General features: G+C 42.3%; 1 pseudogene; it reads right to left on the bottom strand.

Moving 5' to 3' along the window:
* Positions 1-229: 229 nt before the first annotated feature.
* LOC150049347 (ATP-dependent RNA helicase DDX25-like) lies at positions 230-1,893 on the bottom strand (annotated as a pseudogene).
* Positions 1,894-6,258: the final 4,365 nt, after the last annotated feature.

Here is a 6,258-nt window from a genome sequence, read left to right as displayed (position 1 = left end):
GGTTAAGGTGCTCACCCTATCTAGGAAGCATTAGCTTCAGAGCTGAAATACAGCTAGAACCCCAAATCAAGGTCAATAGGGAATCTAGGAGTCTCAACAGTGAGTTACAGCCAATACACTTGAGATTTCCCATCTGTTTCTTCCTCTATGACAGTAACCAGGGCGACAAAGAACCTACTGCGCTCATAACCAAGTAGCAGGGCTGTCCTGTACTGCCTGGCCTCTCCCATACAATTCAGCCTGAGATAACTGAGTATCATGAGGCTCTTTTTGATTTTTGAAGGGTACCACAACATTTCTTTTGCCATCTGTGACAGTTTCATGTTGCAAGAGTCTCAACATAAAAAATTACCTTCAAAACCTGCCGCAACAATCTCACATAAACTAGGATAGCTTACAAACAATAAACTTCGTTCTTCAATATTCAATCTTTTCAATCTCATCCATGTCTTCAGGGTCCAGCTGCTTAACACTGCTGTTGAAGTGGTCCTGGATTTTCATGAGCAGAGGCAGCTTTTCCACCTCAATCATGTTGAAGGCAAAGCCTTTTTTTCCCCAAAGCGTCCTGTCCACCCTGTGTGGTGGAGCTAGGTCTCATAGTCTGGCTCTTCTGCTTGGTTTATGGGGAGATCAAAGTTCACGACAATTGTGACCTGCTTCACATCAATTCCTCGAGTGCAAACACTGGTGGTTATGAGAACCTTCTCTTTCCCATCCCGAAACCTCTGAATGATGGAAGCTCGCTGCTCCACTGTCAACTCCCCACTTAACAAGGACACCTGGTGACCATCCTGCATCATCTCCACGGTCAACCACTTGGCATTTCCATGCAACTGGCAGAAGATGATGGCCTGGCCAATGGTGATGCTGCCATAAATGTTACACAGAGCCTGGTAGTTGTCTGTCCTGTTCTCACACGGCCCATAGTACTGTCGGATGTTGTTCAGGTCAGCTCCTCTTTGCGTGTCTCGATAACATTGGGGTCAGGAATGATTCACTCAGTGAACTGTCACACAGTCTTCGAAGGTTGCTGAAAACAGGAGCATCTGGCATTTGGAGGGCAAGGCTCTTTGAATACGAGTGCTCTGATCTGAGGATCCTTGTGTGTCAGTTATCACATCGGCTTCATCAAGGACAAACACACGAATCTTAGATCAATCAATTTTCACTTGAAACACCCATCTAGGATGGTTCCAGGAGTGCCAGTTACAATCTGTTTGGTGACTTCAGTGTCTCTAGGAATCCGGTTCCCTCCAATGGCATACATCACTTGGACATCTACGCTTTACTACAAGGCCAGTCTGCAGAGCTAATTCATAGGTAGGAGCAAGGCAGGGGCACTGGGGAATAATTCCAAGGCATTCACTCTGCTTAGCATCGCCAAGACAAAGGCAGCTGTTTTTCCTGCTGAAGACTGGCTCGGTGCTATGAGGTTCTGGGGTTGGATGTGCCAGCATCATAGGGAGAGCCACCTCTTGGGTTTTGGATGGCCTATTAAATCCCATTGCATAGATCCCGTTTAGTAACTCTTCCTTTAGCCGCGGCTCTTCAAATGGTTTTGGTTTTTTTTTTTTTTTTTTTTTTTTTTTTTTTTTTTTTTTTTTTTTTTACTGAGTAGAGTGGAGAGCTGGGATCTTTTTGCAAGACTTTCACTCAATGACTGGATTCTATTAAGAACTGGCATATTAACTTGCTCAAGAGTGAATTTGCTGCTAAATCCACTACATCATCTTCATCGTCTTCTGCATTATCAAGAGAGGTATCTATATTTGAGACTGTGGTACTCTTAATAGCCCGAAGGTTCTCCTGGGGATGGATGAGATTTGAAAAACGGCTGTTCAGCTGCTCATTTTCTGCCACCCTGGTGTCGCCTCCCCAAAGTAACAAAGCCATAGCTGCGATATGAATGCCGCCTCCCCTGCCCCCAGCACATGCTTCTCATGAGACTCTTATATCCGATTAATCGTAGAGAAAAAGCCAGAAGTAGAGCTGGAGCTAAAGTGGTAGAGAACTATCCTTGAACACAAAGCTCAAGGACAGTGCACAGACCAGAGAAGAAGAAGAAAAAGAAGAAGAAGAAGAAGAAGAAGAAGAAGAAGAAGAAGAAGAAGAAGAAGAAGAAGAAGAAGAAGACATGTGAAAGGGTATCAATGTATGTGAATTAATGCACCTTCTATCTGGCAAATATCATGTAAACCTTTTATTAATTACAATAAAAATATCAAAGAAGAAGAAGAAGAAGGAGAAGAAGAAGAAGAAGAAGAAGAAGAAGAAGAAGAAGAAGAAGAAGAAGAGGAGGAGGAGGAGGAGGAGGAAGAAAGGAGGAGGGGGAGGGTGAAGGAGGAGGAGGAGCAGGAGGTAGGAGGGGGGAGGAGGAGGAGGAGACAAAAAACTTAGAAAATCATTTTTTCCACATGCTCATTTCCTTTGACCATGATTACATTTAAATTAGTCAAATAATTTGAATGTGTATTCAAAATGTTTTAAAGCTCTTTTAATTTATATTCGCTAAGATGGGGTTTCTAGTGGTGATGAAGTTAATTTTTATCTTGATCATATATATCATTTTTCTGCTTATGTTTTTTACATAAATCAGATGCCTAAATCTCATTGTTCTTGAACAAGTGTGGTATCACTGAGATGCAGGATGTGTCAGCAGAGACTGGCCAGGAAGAATCGTTGCAGAGTCAAGCAGAGGCCAAACAATGAGTTCAAACATCAATCAGGAAGTGACTGATTGATTGAATGATTTATTGTAGTTCTCATTAAACAAAAACCATTTCAGGAGAAATGAAATAATGGGGTGAGGAAGAGAAGTTGGCGGTAGGGTGAAAGTGTTGAAGTTTGTTATGAATGAGAGAGCAAGAGAATCCCAAGTAAGGATATAAAAAGGTAAATGAGGCTGTGGGAGAATGTAGTATATGTGAAGGATAATGTGGAGGCTGAATATGTGTGCTTAGAAGAGATGTGGCTTGGGAGACAAGGGGAATGGAAAAGTCATTAAGTCTCAGAGTCAAGAGGCTCCGGGTGAGGATAAAGGTGTGAATTCAGTCGTAGACAGTGCTTTCCGTGCTGGAGTTGCTCTGTCCCAGACGTGGGAAGGCAGGTGTGCCATTAGATGAGAGGTGGAATTTGAGGAGGTGGACTGAGGGAGAGCACAGAACAGATTTGGGTGCGAGCTAATGCTGGGACTGTGGAATGCTACAGCATCGCTGTGAGCTGCAGGGTCGGAAACTAACTGCGGGGAGTCTGCTGAACACAGCAGCTCAGCTGGAATCGGAAACTCAAGGGACAGCACAGCTGTATTTCTAATTCTGATGATCTTGTTAAATATTACCTGGCCAGGCGCTGGTGGCTCACACCTGTAATCCTACCTACTCAGGAGGCTGAGATCTGAGGTTGATAGTTTAAAATTAGCTGGGCAGCAAAGTCCATGAGACAGTTATCTCCAATGCACCACCAGAAAATGGGAAATATTGCTATGGCTCACAGTGGTAGAGTGCTGGCCTTGAGCAGAAAAAGTTCAGGGATAGTGACCAGGGCCAGAGTTCAAGCCCTAGGCTTGGCAAAAACAAACCAACAAACAACTTTTACCTGCTAACCAGACATGTCCCTGGCTTTAGGAGGGACGGTGAGCCTAAGTCCAAGTGATTCAGAACCTGATCTCTTGAGAAATTATATTCGGAGAAGGAAGAGGAAAAGAATAACAAACAAAAGAGCATGGTGGCCTGAGGCCAAGACAGGAGAGATTTGAGTGGTCGGCAATGTTCAACAATGTACAGTGAAGGAGCGAACTACAGCTTTCCAGCTGCATGCTGTGTCCTGTATACTGTGAACACTATGAACTTCAAAGATTAAAAACAAACAAACATCCATTGTTTATCTCAACAAGGAAAGTGGAAAAGTTAATGAGGACATTTACATAGACACATTAGATGATACATGGTTGGATTTTTTTGTATTATTTTTTTTATTAGTAAGACTAAGACATAGCCTTTAAGATTCAATTCATTTGACCTGGGGATATTTAATAGACTAGATAAGTAAAAAAAATTAATTTGGTTGCCTATATAGATGAAGTTAATTACATAACTGACATATCAACCATTCTTTTCAGAACTAAGCAAGAGACTGGAATTTGACTCTTGCTTTTGCTTTACAGATTAAATTACCCACAGTTCCCCTATTGCTCCCACTATAAGACTGATGGGATGTTCATTCTATATACTGCCTCAGTGACAGTGAACGTTTAAACTTGGAGACTCTCTGACTCTCATTTTTGAATCATTGTCTGATGGGCATGCCAGGAAAAATACCATCTCAGGGAATAGTTTTCTTCTTTCTGCTGAGAAAAATTGGGAAGTAGGTCAGACACTCCTATTCCTTTTGTGAAATATCTGCTTCGAAGAACCTTGTTAGCTTCAATCACAGGCTTTCTGTGCACGATCGAGACAATTCCACGTTATACTGTGTGCCAGGGCAAACATGCTTCAACCTTCCGAGTTGTTGAAATCAGAGCCCTAAATAGTACTCAGTGAGGTAACCTCTACTTAAATGGAAACGCAGCACGTACTACTCTTCAGGATGCTGCACCTGGACCATCTGTCTGTGGGTTCATTTGCTCTTCTCAGCAGGAAATTTCACAATGGTATATATCTCCTGAATTGTTTCTTGACAGACATGAGACGAATACACAGTAGGCCCTTGGCTCCCAGAATAAGCAACAATGGTTTTTTTTAGACATTTGTAATTTATAGCATCGCCCTATCTGAAGATCTCTGATAGAAATATCTGTAAAATTTTGAAATTTCTATAATTCTTTTCTTACTGGCTAGATTCAAACTCATAGACAAGTTATTGCTTCTGATTAAACAGGAAACTTGCAACACAACCTAGGCTTTGAGACATGTACTTGCGAATGTGCTGATGGCTGTGGAAATGAAATAAGAGGTAAGAGATGCTTGCTCTTACCTCTTAGAGTATTGTCAAGTATTTTCTCATTAATCAGTATAATTCAAGTGCAATTGCTCTCGTGAGCATGTGTACATGTAGGTTTAGAAACCCAAACTGTCTCTGAATATGAAGACCTCTTCAGAGACAGCAGTGTCAATATTTAAATGATCCAGTATAAGCAAAATGGTGGTTAGCATCATGGAATGATGAGTTTCAATTCTGGCTCTAATCCTTGCAAAGAATATCTACTCTCTCTCTCTCTCTCTCTCTCTCTCTCTCTCTCTCTCTCTCTCTCTCTCTCTCTCTCTCTCTCTCTCCCATTTCTAGAGTCACATAAGTTAGTTCAGAGTCAGTTTCCAGGTAGAAAGGCAGAAATGCAAAGCTCTGATTCTCTCACAAACTCCGAAGTCAACAAAACAACCTTCTCTTGGAAAAGATGCAGGGCCAGTTGGAGAGATGACACAAGTGTCGTTGTAGGGGAAGTATCTTTCTGGGGGAAAATACTGCCAGAAAGGTTTCCCCAGAGTGGGGAAGAGGAAGAGAGGACAGAACAAGACGATGAAGAAGAGTTCAGTAGGAAGCTCTGTTCAAAGTGAGGAACAACCAAGTCCTCCTTTTTCTGAGTCCTCACCCCCACTACCTTAGTAGGCTGTGAAAGACAATCTAATCCAAAATTTGGGGCACAAGAGTCACAAAACCTGAGTATCTCTATCCCCTCTCTAAAATTTAGATCTCAAATTGGGGGAAAGGAAGCAGACCCTAAACAAACATCTTAATCCTTTCTGGCCTTTCCCTAGAAGCTCTTCCTCATCCAAAAAAAGGACTTGTCCTTCTGAGAATGGGTTTGCTTGGACTTACCCAGCATCCTTTATGTACTATGGTTGACTTTTTAATGTTTTTTATTTTTACCAGTCTCAGGGCTTGAATTTAGGACCTGAGCACTGTCCTTAGGCTTTCTCTAGAATAGAGCTCTACCACTTGAGCCACAGCACCACTTCTGTTTTTTTCTCTGTATGTGGTTCCGAGGAATCCAACCCCAGTCTTTATTCATGCTAGGCAAGCACTAGACCAAACCCCCGGCCTTATGGTAGACTTTGAAAAACTCACAGTCTCTATATTCTAGTCCTTCATCTTGGTTCTTTGGGCTCTACAGATCTTTCTGGATCAGAGCTTGGCTCTCACAAGGGACCATCTTATGTCTGAGTTGGGCTGTTAGAGCTTATTTCCTAATTAAAGGTGAGCGGTTCTTCTAGGTTTGTCTTCCCTTTACCTAATGGATGCCTCTGTCCTACGGAGGGGCTATAG

This window comes from Megascapheus bottae, chromosome 20 (genome assembly GCF_031878675.1).
Source record: "Megascapheus bottae isolate mThoBot1 chromosome 20, mThoBot2.hap1, whole genome shotgun sequence".
NCBI classification, from domain to species: Eukaryota; Metazoa; Chordata; class Mammalia; order Rodentia; family Geomyidae; genus Megascapheus; species Megascapheus bottae.
This window is presented reverse-complemented; position numbering and strand designations above follow the sequence as displayed.